This window comes from Tachyglossus aculeatus, chromosome X1 (assembly GCF_015852505.1).
Source record: "Tachyglossus aculeatus isolate mTacAcu1 chromosome X1, mTacAcu1.pri, whole genome shotgun sequence".
NCBI classification, from domain to species: Eukaryota; Metazoa; Chordata; class Mammalia; order Monotremata; family Tachyglossidae; genus Tachyglossus; species Tachyglossus aculeatus.
Window position 1 is genome coordinate 89,749,899 of NC_052101.1, and position 12,364 is coordinate 89,762,262.

Sequence of the window (12,364 nt, forward strand, 5' to 3'; positions counted from 1 at the left end):
TCTCCCTCTGGCCTGGAATTCCCTCCCACTTCATAATCCAACAGAACACCACTCTCCCCACCTTCAAAACCCCACTACAATCACATCTCCGAGAGGTCTTCGTCGACCAAATCCTTATTTCCCCCAATCCAACCTCCCTCCTGCATCGTGTACACACTTGGGTCTGTACACCTTAAGCAGTTGATATTCTCTCCACCCTCAGCTCCACAGCACTTAGGTACATATGCTTACATTCTCCCATTTCCCCTATCTGCAACTGATTTTAATGTCTGTCTCCCTCTTTAGATTGTAAGCGCCTTGTGGGCAGGGATCATGTCTGGAACTCTACTGTATTGTACTCCCCCAAGCACTGAGTACACTGCCCAGCACACAGTAAGTGCTCCATAAATACCGACTGATGTCTCTCACCCCCCTTCCACCCCTCGGTCCTTCTGCTCCACTGCCAGCCCTTCTGCTCACTACCCCTGAAACCCTTGCCTCTTTCCCCCCTTCCCATCGCAGCCCCCTCCCACCTAAAATGACCAAGGTGTTGGGTCGCCTTATTTTAAGTGGCTCGACAAAGAAACTGCTAAAATCTACCTTGAGTCCATTCAGAATACTTTCTCCTTCAGCATAGCATAACCACACAACTGGTATTCAAGTCACCAAGGGAAACTTTATCTCAGGTCTTGTTTCAAAATGAAAGGACTTGGCAGAATGTTCTAACAGAGTTTCTTTTTTTTCTTTAAAAGACCGATTACCTTATATCACTAGATGCCAAAATTTCTTAAGCTGAAACCATTATTTACACAGAAATACTTAGCATTCTAGGGAAGGAGGGAAAATGAAGAGGGGGTCATTATATTAACTGTAAAGGATGGAACAACCTATTTTCATTCTAGAACATAAAGAAGACAGCGGTTCCTGAAGAGTGGCAGCTACACAAACGTCAGCCCATGAAATTCACTTGTTTAAAATCATTATAGTAGGATTTTTCCATGACACAAAGACATATCACAAACAATGCAATATATTTTCCTTGCTTCTTCATGGTTTGGTCCCTGTCTTCTCTCTGGTCACTAGACTGAGACTTTCTCATTTAAGAATCATCTAAAGGCCTTACGTAAATTCACTTGCAAGAGAATGCTAGGGGTACGAAAAGCTAAGAACTGTCCTGTTTTGAATGAAGGTGCATGTCAAGGTATGATAAGCATGTTAAGTTAGGCTGGGCATAGACAGAGTCCTTGAATACAAGGCTCAGCTCGTAAAAAGCACCTTGGGCAACTGAGGCGGGTATGTATTCAGAGAGGTATGAGCCATTACCAAAGTGCACGGTCCTCATTCCAAAAATCAGAATTCCTGGGCATAAGACCCTGGGGGCCTCATAAGGCCATTTTGTAGTGCTGAGGCAGATGTACTCAGGGAGCCTAGCAAATACTTCAACTCTTCCAAGGACTCAGCAGACTGAAGGATTACAAGGAATGGACAGAGAACCCAATCATTCAGAACTAACCTCCAAGGGCCAGGGCCGGTTTCAGACATCTGGCCAACCCGATATGGCCAAAAGAGCCACCTCCCACATTCCACACGATACCATCCATCACATCACGCTGCCCACCATGCAACGTAACATGACGTGCTAAGCACTTTGCGGAACTGCGTTTCTCTGTCACTGACCCCTAGACGGCTCAGCTCCGAGGCCCCAACTAAAGGGGCACTACTGCCCCGCCACCAGCTTTGAGAAGGGTCCCGATGGCAGATATCTTTGAAAAGGGGCAGGAGGCTGTCCTCACTGTGCAAATCCCTGAGACGTGGCTTACTTTCTTACAGGCCGAAGGGGTCCCGGTTAAGACCCTGTGGTATTCGCTATTGACATGTTGAAGAATCTTGTCGGGGTATTTTGCATCTTTTACTGGCTCTGAAACTGATCAAATTCAAAATACCTAAAGAAAGCGAGAACAAAAAGCCCAAAACAAATGCAGAAATTGATTCAACTCATCTAGTGATAATATCCAATTTCTTTAGACGTTAGATCCCTGCGGTGTTGTGGTTTCAACTGAAGTATCCCCCTCCCCATATCAGGATCCATATTATTTACTACAACTCTCTACAGAGCACTGTATTAGATGCTTGAGGTATAAGCAAAAGTAGCAAGAGATGTGGTCCCTGCTTACAATCCAATAGAAGAGACAATATGCACAAAACTGGCATGTATTCCAAGCTTACTGTGGGCAGGGAACGTTTCTACCAACTCTGTCATAGTGTTCTCTCCCAAGTGCTTAGTACAGTGCTCTGCACACAGTAAGCGCTCAATAAATAGCACTGATTGATCACTACAAATGAAAGAATCTAGACAGGAGGGAATGAATGCATCTGATAGAAAGTCATACAGGAGTTGGTGTCCCTGGTTAGGAAGTTTGCTTGAGAACAAAAGTGTAAATTGAAGTGTGGCAGACCACGGCCAACAGAAAAAAGGAAACCAGTTGGAGAATCCTGAAGCTGATGGTTACGTTTTGTTTTACTCACACTGCACCTCCTTCTCCTCCTCCTCACAAGTCCACCCCTCCCATCCAGACCCTTCCCCAACCATCCATCCCCTCCCCATACACCTGCCAACCCACAGTGAAATACTCACAAAAGCCAGTCTTCTTTCTGGTGGAGCTGGCAGCAGTCAGCATTAACTGCTGCTGCTGCCTTTGCAGGCGACAAAAGGAAACACCACTAATATAACCTCAAATCCTAGGGAGCTGAGTAAAACCCTAAGATCACCTGCTGCTTCTTTTTTAGTTCCCCTTAAGGGCCTCCATTGTCTGCCATAATGGCCACACACCCCACACCCCACCCCCACAGTGCTTCTAAGTATCCCTTGGTTTGACAACCTCCCTTCTACACTATCTAGTCTCAGGCTTCAAAAAGCAGTAGCAGTGATTCTCCCATTCAAGCCACCCACACACCCTGGAAAGGGGACCAAGTTTCTCAGACCCCAAGGGAAACTGCCCTTTCCTCTTTGGAAGCCAGCACGGCGGTTCCCAGGCTTTCTCCCCTAGTCACAAAGACCCATTCAACTGGAGGGGTCCAGACAGCAGCCCCGGGGAACCAAAGATGAAACTGAAGGTGGTCATTTTCCTGCATCTAAAATTACGGGCACTTTAAGTTGCACTTACAACTGGAAAAATCCCATCTCCTGAACAGGTAGATATGGTGGTTTCGATATTTGGTGATGACCTTTAATGCCACAATTCTGAAGTAAGATTTTTTTTCCCCAAATCAGTAAAAGCAGCCTCTGATGCACAACCCCACCATAAACAATGGAGAAAGAGCCCCATTACTGTACATTTGGGCCTTTAAGGAATCCCACATTTAGATCTTCAAAATGGGATTCTTTTTATAATGGCCTCCCCACAAATTTCTCCAATCAGGCAATTCAATCTTCTCACTGGTGTTCCAAGTCTAAAAATGTAAGTGGCAGTTCTTCAGTCATGCCTTACATAGAGGCATCTTGTCCGAAAGGAACAATTTTTCTGGTTTTCCTCTCTGTCTAGTGGACTGTCACCCTTCTTCTGTTGCCCAGTTAGCTAGAGTTCAACAGGGCAAAAAACCAAGCTGCCCAATGCCCAGAGGGAAAAAAAAATTACCTAAGAATGACTCAATTGTATATGCCTTGGGCTCGCTGACAACCTGAAATGACCCAAATGATTACTTGATAGCTCAACAGCAAAGGAGATTACCCACCCCAAGAAAGATTATGTGTATGTAAAAAGTATCCCACAGTAGTTAATTGACACTCTTTTCCCCTCAACAAAATTAGAACCCCAATTTTCTAGATTCAGATTTTATTAGTTTATAAATCCAACAAGAAAACCTACTTGATTTCAACCTGGACTATTTTTTTTTTCAATTTCACAAATAGCTAGAGAAAAAGACATAAACCCCAGAATGGCAATGTAATTAAAATAAAACTGAACAACAGAAGCTACAAAATGCTGTCTTACTTGGCTACATTGTATTTTCAAAAAATCGGATGATTTTCATAGACGATTAAGGGCTCACCATTCCTACATTTGGTAGGAAATCTACCCTGCCCACAATTCTACCAAAATGCAGGAGCCAGCCCCTTTTGCAGAAACGGAATCTGTAGCAACAGCTTTCTTCAGCTCGAAACCGAGCCCAGTCTTATTACAGAGATTGTTTTTCGCAAACATTTATACACCAATTACTAGATTGGCTCAAAAAATGTCTGTGTACCTCTTGCTTACAGTTTTCATGTATATAACAAATTCCAAAACCACAGGAAACTAAGGGCAAATTCTAATAAAAGGGGCCAAGTACAATCACAAAAGCATATCAAAAACCCAGCAAGCTAGGCACTGGCTGATTATTTCTCTGAATAGTATGCAGCCTTCCAAATGCTTCAACTTACTATGGGCTTTTTCCCAATTGGCACACTACCCTATATTTAGCATAGAATAGTGCAATGACTAGCATCAGTAAGAATGAATCAGTGGTTTCAGATGCCTAGAATGGCTGAAGCTGACACTAAGCTGTGTGTCTATACACTGAAATAAAGATTATTAATCTACGGACCTCTGTAAAGAAAAGGCACAAAGCCACAAAGTATATGCCAATAAAGCTTTTAAAACCAATACAGCAAGAGAGAGAACTAAAAAGAATACTCTAACAGTACAACTTACACCCTGCAAAAAAAGGGTCACCGAAAGGGAAGCTGGGAAAGGGAGGGTTCCCCTCACACCAAATCAGGGGAAGAAAAAAAAAATGAGGACAGAGAAAACCGGGTACTGCTGAGGCACCAGGCTGAATGCTATACATTTTCCAAAAAACTCAAAGAATGCCACTTATTCTACTGCCCACTCAGAAGCACAAGTGAGTCAAACTATCCCAGCAAAACTTACCATTCGCAAAGGTTACTATTGAGAAATCTAAAGGCTTTTTTGTTGTTGTTGTTTTTATACAAAAGGCTTTAACAAATTCATGACAGGAATCAGGGTGAAAAGTTCCAGAAATGCAAAAGTAATTCAAACTATGTATGCCATAAGCTTTCCCCCAGATACCAGGATTCCTTTCACTGGTGGGCCAGGGAAGGGCAATTTTGAGGCAAGAACTTTTTAACACTTTTGTCTCTGTCCCATTCAAAAGGAAAGCCCCAGCCAAAACCAGCCAGGCAAACAAACCTAAATCTGAATTTAGCAAGGCTAAAAAAAGGCTCAGTAATTCTCAGTGTTGCCCATGACTTTTAAAATGGATTATCTTGTCACTTAAATCTCACACACAGGAATCTAGAGTATTTAAGAACTAAGTTATAAATCTAGTTAGAGCCCAATAGGTAGGGAAAGGGGAGGAGAGAACCAATTGGCCTTCACAAACTCAAGGTTTATGTTCTTGCGCCAATTCACGTCCCCAACCTATGGGCGACACGGACCTTGAAAGGGTTGTTTCTGTTCCCCCTAAGGTTGATGTTGATTTTATATCTCAAGCACATCAGAACAAAACCTAGATCTGTCCAACAAAGGATTGGAACGTAGGGGCAGGAGTGTTCATGGGAATCTTGGGGGGTTGGGGGGGACGTTGAAAAGGTTTCAGGATCAATTGCCAAACTGAAACCAGTGGAAGTTATCACCTACCTGTAAATCCAAGAGCGTAGTTAAGTGTGGAAAATGGAGATGCCTGTACAATCTGGTGTTTCAGCAAAGAGTCCGATGCCCCTTAGGGAGTCCTCCCTAGTTCAAGTGGAAGACCCAAGAGCCGGGAGATGCTGCCAAGAAAAGAAAAATATCTAAGACTTAAGTAAGAAGAATTAGGAAGAGAGTGAAGGTAAAGAGAAACATTAGCTTCGGAGCATATAGGGAGAGAAATGTTTGATATGGCAATGGGAAGGGCCTTAGGAAAAAAAAATGTCAAAGCCAATGTTCAAAAATATGAACTAATGGTTCTTGAGTCTAAACATCAGGACCTAACAATTTCATAACTCACCTTTCACTTTTTATACAGCTCTTCCCTGCTCTAATGATTCACAGTCAAGACTTTCTTTACCTTCACAGCATCTCTGGGTTACCTCTCCTCCTGATTAGGAGGAAGAGGAAAGCTTAAAAGAGCTTTCAAGGTCCATTCAAGCCTTATGATTCTTCATGCTGCACTGGCAATTGTATAAACACTGGCCATTAACAAACAACAAGCTTACAATTCGGAAGTGGTGGATTTAGAAACTTCAAAATGCCTATGGCGGAACACTGTTCTAAGCACTTGGGGAAGCTTAAAATAGAAGTAAAAAATGTGGTCCCCACCCTCAAAGAGCTTATAATACAATGAAGGAGATTAGTGAACACAAATCGCCAAATACACAACAGGTTAAAAAGACAAGAGATACAATTAAAAAATAAAAATGAGCACAAAATAAACCGATATATACATGAATGCTAAGGTGGCTGATGGTGTAAAATCCTCAGACCCTGAACCCCACGTGGGACAGGGACCGAATCTGGCCTGATTAACTTGTATCTATCCCAAGTGCTTAGAACAGGGTTTGACACACAGCGTTTAAATACCATAAAAAAAAAAGGAAGAGAAAGAATTCGGGAAGGTGGAAAATTAGTCTGAAGAGGTGAGTTTTTAGGGGGACTTTGAAGGAGGGAAGAGACTCAGCTTGGTCGAACTGAGGGGAGGAGAGGAAACACTGCGTGCAAGGAGATCTGAGAAAGGACAGTGGCAAACAAGGCTTTTCTGGAGCAATGAAAAGTGCATGCTGGGGGTACGCTGGAGGAAGAGAGCAGGTAGATATTGGGGGGACAGTGGATAGACTTGAAACTGATGGAGGGTCTGAAGTTTTTGTTTTATGTGAAAAGAAATATGAGTAGACATCTGAGGTTTCTGAGGAGGGGAGTCACAGTTCCAATTCGCAGTTAATACATGCAGTTGTATGCAGAAGAGACTTTGGGGAGAGGCCTGAGCTGAAGAGACCAATAAAAGAGGCTGTTGGAGCAATTCAACTGGTGATGGAGGCTTGAACCAGGGTGGTGGTGAAGAGCTGAGAGGAAAGGGCAGACCTGTGACATCCCGGAAGACGAACCTGCAATATTTCGAGATCTCATTCAATGCGATTGGTAGACGACACCAAGGTTGTGAGTTTGACACAGGGACGACGGTGGTACTATGAACTGTGACTGGAAAGTCAGTTAGAGGGGGAGGTTTGAGAGGGGAGATGGGAGAGTTCAGCTTTGAGTTTAAAGTACCAGCAAGCCATCTGGATGGATGCACCCAGAACTCTGGCATTATCCGATTCCTCCCTCTTCTTCAACCCCTAATCCCAGTTTATCATCAAATCCTGTTGGTTCTTCCTTCCCAACATCTCCAAGGCTCAGCCCTTCCTCTCAATCCACACGGCCGGCCGGCACGCTGCCCAGGCATCTGCCCTAGCTCAGCTTGATTACTGCCTCATTCTTCTCGAGGCCTCCCTCCCTCGGGTCGCTCCTTACTCCTGTTCATACCTCACTTTGCTGCCTGGATCACTTTTCTAAAACATCATTTGGCCCAAATCTCCCCACTCCTCAAAAACCTCCGATTACAGATTCTCCTCCAAACCACTGGCTTTAAGACACTCAGTCAACTCTCTCCCCTGCACTCAGTCATTTTCTCCTACCCTCTCAGCTCATACTCTTTGCAAGCTAATATTCTAACTATACCTTGTTCTCCTCTCTCCTGCAACCCTACCCCTTGGCCACACCCTTCCCTCTGCCCGGATCTCCTTTCCCCTTCAAATTCAGAAGGCCACAACTCTTCCCATCTTCAAAGCCCTTCTGAAGTCACATCTCCTAAGTCTTCCCCAATTAATAACTTCTACTCTCCCCAGGTTATAACCCAACAGCCAACTCACGGGTTCAACTGCCTCCTGAACACTTGTAAACTCACAACCTCCTGTATCGCTTATGTACATATCTGATAGCCTCTATTACTTAACAATTACAATAAGTCACACACATATTCCTTTTTTCTCTTTCCTACCTATAAATTTTTTCAGTGTTAGTTCCCCCTGGAATGTAGGCTCCTTGAAGAAAGGAACCACATCTATTAACTGTCTCATACTCTTCCAAATGCTTAGTACAGCACTCTGCACACAACAGGTGTTTAATAAATACTACTGATTTTGACTGTGACCTCCTGGAGTTTGAAGATGGGATTTCAAACAGTGAAAGGACAGAGCTGGAGAAGAAGATCTAGGAGGTTTTTTTTTTAATGGTATTTGCTAAGCACTTACTAAGTACCAGGCACTGTACTAGGCGCTGGGATAGCTACAAACTGAGATGGACATGGCCCAAGTCCCATATGGGGCTTACAGTCTCAATGTCTATTTTGCAGATGAGGTAACTGAGGCACAGAGAAGTGAAGTGACTTGCCCAAGGTCGGAGCCAGGATTAGAACACGGGGCCTTCTGCCTCCTGGACCCAGGCTCGATCCACTAAGCCAAGCTGCTTCTCACATGGAACTGCCTGTAGAGTAATGGTAGCTGAAACAGTTACACTCACTGAGAGTCAATGCAAGAAGAATAAAGGACTGAGAGCTGAGCCTTGGAGTACAGTGAGATGAGGAAGAGGGACAGCAAAAGAAACTGAGAAAGAGGTAGGAATAGAAGCAGAACTGTTCTCTGTAAAACCAAAGAAGAGGGAATGATCAACAGTGTCAAAAGGCAGCCAAGGTCAGTCAAGGAAGATTAGGACAAAGTAGAGTCTTAGATTTTACCAGAAGGTCTTTGGAAACCTTGGTGAGCCAGGCTTCAACAGAATGAAGAGGGTGTCAGATTGCAGGGGCGTCAATGGTGGCGGGGAGAGAGAATGGAAACAGCAGGGATATACAGCCTGTTCGAGGGGTTTAGGCAAGAAATGGAGAGGGGACAGGCTAACTGTGGGGTTGACCGATGACTTTTTCAGAAAGGAGGAGACTAAGACATGTTTGAAGGCAGAGGGGAAGGCAACTGAAGAGGGTGAGAAGTTGAAGAGAGTGATGATGAGAGGGGAAGGAAAAGGATATTCTTAGGGAGGGGAAAAGGAAGGGGATCTCAGGCGCAGGAAGACTTTAAGGTTACATGAGAGATCGCCTCTTGGGAGGCAATTGGCATGGAAAAGAATAACGCAAACATGGGAACAGGAGAACAAAGGAAAGGTGAAGGGGGCCCTTGAGGAATTTTTCTGTCTGATGGCCGCTAACTTGCTAGCAAAATAGTTTGCCCAGTCTTGGGAATTAGGGAGGGAGGAGGTGGAGGCATGGGGAGCTTCGGAAAGGAGTTGATGGTCTGGAATAGTAGGTGGGGGCTGTGGGCAAGGGGACTCAGGAGGGAGGAATAATAGCATTGTTGTACAGATGAAAGGGCCGCTACAGCATCAGGGTAAATTTGTAGTGGCAGAGGTCAACATGGTTTTTGGACTTCAGCCAAGATCATTAAACTGCAGGAGTGCAAGAGTTCTCTCAAACTGAAATGTTCTACATCACTTCCCCCACCACCACCACCCCTACCCCGACTGTACTGTTGGCCCGCCCCTTGAAAATATCAATACATAAACACTTCCCAATCTCTCAAATTCACATTCCACGGGTGTCGTGAATACACTGCTCTACTTTGCCACCCCAACTTCTGTGCAGAGTTCTATACGTTCTCTACACCTGGAACCCTCTCCCACTTATCATTCAACAAACCACCTCTCTTCCACCAAGATCTTCAAGGCTGACTTCTTTCGGAAAATTTATCCCCAGTTGCTTTAGACTCATTAATGCTTGAGCAGAGGAAGGAACGCAGGGTGAATGAGTCCACCTTTCCCGTGCTTTTACACAATAGTATTTTTCAATCCCTATTCCAAACTTTACAGAGCCTTTTTGTATTTTATACAGCACACCGTACAATGTGGGTCCTTAACTATTGAACAATGATAAAATTATAACGGCATATATTGTCAGGCCTCCAAACAACCCGAAATGCATCCAATTGGCTCTCGACACCCCTGTCCCATAAATAACCTCTCATCTTTTAAAAAAACTTCCAGCGCTTTGCCAAGAATAACTGCTGCTCACTTTTTCAGAGAAGTAACAGGGAGTACTTGCAAGATAGCAGCAGGCCAGATCCTGACAAACGAACTACTGGTTTAAAACCTTGCCCGCCTCTAAACGATTGAAAAGGTACTGCTGATTTCTCCATTTGGGGCGAATTTCAGAAAAGGAAGATGGCAGTGATGGAAGTGCCCCGTTGAGTTCGTCCTCAATTAAGACCCCCTCCTAGCCGTGGATCGGACTGGCACATTTGGGGGCTGGGTTGTTTGGGGGGGGGGGTCTCTAAAGACCATCTTAGTTGATACTGAGTTACTTTAAGGTTAAAGGCGCGGTAGGTTTCGGGGAGGCGGGAGTGGAGTGCTTCCCCTGGGGCAAGGCATAACTATGGAGTACCCCGGTTCAAAATAGCTCACGAGAAATGGATAGCCGCTGGTCCTCCAAAGAGGCTTGCCATTTAGCAGAGGGGTGTGGGGAGGCAGCGAAAGCGCCCTTGATGTTTCTGAACAGCTCCGATGGGCTCCTGCACGTTACCTCGCATTAGGTTACATTTCGCCACCTCGGCGACGGCTGCAAATAGCCCACGGTCGCCAACTGTGTCTTTCGATTTCGGCTCACCCATCCACCCGGCTGCCAAGTTACACCAGCACCTCAGAGCCCCCTAAAAGGCAGCAGGAATTTCTGGCCAAGGGAGTCGGGGGCAGGAAGGAGGCATCTGAAATCCTGCCCGTCCAAGGAGATTCTCTGCCTCCCTTCCCCCCCGGGGGCGGGCCAAAGCCGGCCGGAGGGGGCGAGGGGCTGCGGGAGGTGAGAGGCAAGGCGGGCCCCGCGGCCTGCGCCGTCTCCACCTCCGGGCCGGCAACAAAAGAGCCACTCAGCCACGTCGCCCCCCACCCGTTCCCGAGGCCCGGGCCCCGCCCGGATCCGGGGAAAGCGGGGAGGAAGGGGGGGCGGGAGGAGGAGGAGGAGGCGGCGGCGCCCGGGAAACCCTGCCCAGCGCAAGGACACGGGCACCCGCCGCTGCCCCCGGAGGCTCCGAAAACTGGGCCAGGGCCCCCGCCAACCTCGCCAAAAAGGACAGAGCCCCACCGCGGCCAAGGGAGGGGGAGGCGAGCGGTCGGAGCAGCAGGTGTTCCGGGGGGCGAAGGGGTGGGGGAAAGCACCGGGAGAAGGATGGGAAAGGCTCGGGCCGGGGGGATGCTGTCTGAAAGGTAAAAGGGGGAAGGGAGCGGGAGCGGTCAGGGCCCGCGGCCCGGGGAGTCGTTGATGAACGCTCCGGGCCCCTGGCGTTGACGGGACTCACCCCGAGGACCGGCGGGCAGCGGCAGGTGTCCGCAGGAGCCGCTCCCCGGGGACTCGGCGCGATGCCCCGCCGCCGCCGCCGCCGCCGCGCGCAGCCGAGCCGGAGGAGCGCGAGCGCCGCGCCGCAGCCTCCGCGCGAGCACGTACCGGGGCGGGAGAGAGGGCGGGCCGGGCCGGGGGGAGCCTAGCAACCCCGCGTGACACGCGAGCGCCGCAGCCAATCCCCGGAGCGGCAGCCGCGGCGGCGCCGACCCCGTCTCCCCGCGAACCCTGGCGTCTCTGCCTGCGTCGCCGCCAGCAACCGTTCCGAGCCTGCTTTAAGGCCCCGCCCACCGCCCTACGACGCCTCGCTCATTGGCCCCGACCACGCCTATCCTCCCGAGGCCACGCCCCTAGCTAGGCCCCCTGGCCTCCGCCCAGGACCCGCCCCTCTCCGCACATGGACATTGGACACACACACACCCCCACACACACACACCCCCACACACACACCCCCCCACCCCCACACACACCCCCACACCCCACCCACCCACACACCCACACACCCACACACACACCCCCATTCCTACACCTTGCACTTGCTCACACGCTTCCCCGACTTAACCCTCTCCTTGGGATAAGAACTGAATCCCAACTCCAAACCTGCCGACCTGTCCTGAAAGCTCCCATTCATCAGTCCTATTTATTTTATTTTGTTAGTATGTTTGGTTTTGTTCTCTGTCTCCCCCTTTCAGACTGTGAGTCCAATGTTGGGTAGGGACTGTCTCTATATGTTGCCAATTTGTACTTCCCAAGCGCTTAGTCCAGTGCTCTGCACATAGTAAGCGCTCAATAAATACGATTGATGATGATGATGATGATGATGATGATCCTAGAGCCGAACGTCTCCGTCTCCAGCCCCCTCCCCTTTAGCGAACAAGGCCCACCGAGGGCCTACTGCTGCATCTGTGATGGACTAAATAAAACAGATGTCTTTTAACAAAAAAAAAAAAAGGGCAAGCGCCCTCTTCGTTCTGCCACATCTGAACGACGTAAACAT

At 47.6% G+C, this 12,364-nt stretch overlaps 1 protein-coding gene across 2 annotated transcripts in view; it reads right to left on the bottom strand.

The window, feature by feature from the left end:
• DAG1 (dystroglycan 1) overlaps window positions 1-11,550 on the bottom strand; it is a 107,224-nt gene extending 95,674 nt beyond the window's left edge. Inside the window, exons 1-2 of one of the 2 annotated variants that reach the window (XM_038771869.1) lie at window positions 11,473-11,550; window positions 5,619-5,749 (exon numbers count right to left, since the gene is read on the bottom strand). The gene's annotated coding sequence lies outside the window, so the exon portion shown is untranslated. Of the gene's footprint in view, window positions 1-5,618; window positions 5,750-11,326; window positions 11,410-11,472 lie in introns of those variants that run through there. The other variant, XM_038771868.1, reaches the window with a different exon arrangement.
• Window positions 11,551-12,364: the final 814 nt, after the last annotated feature.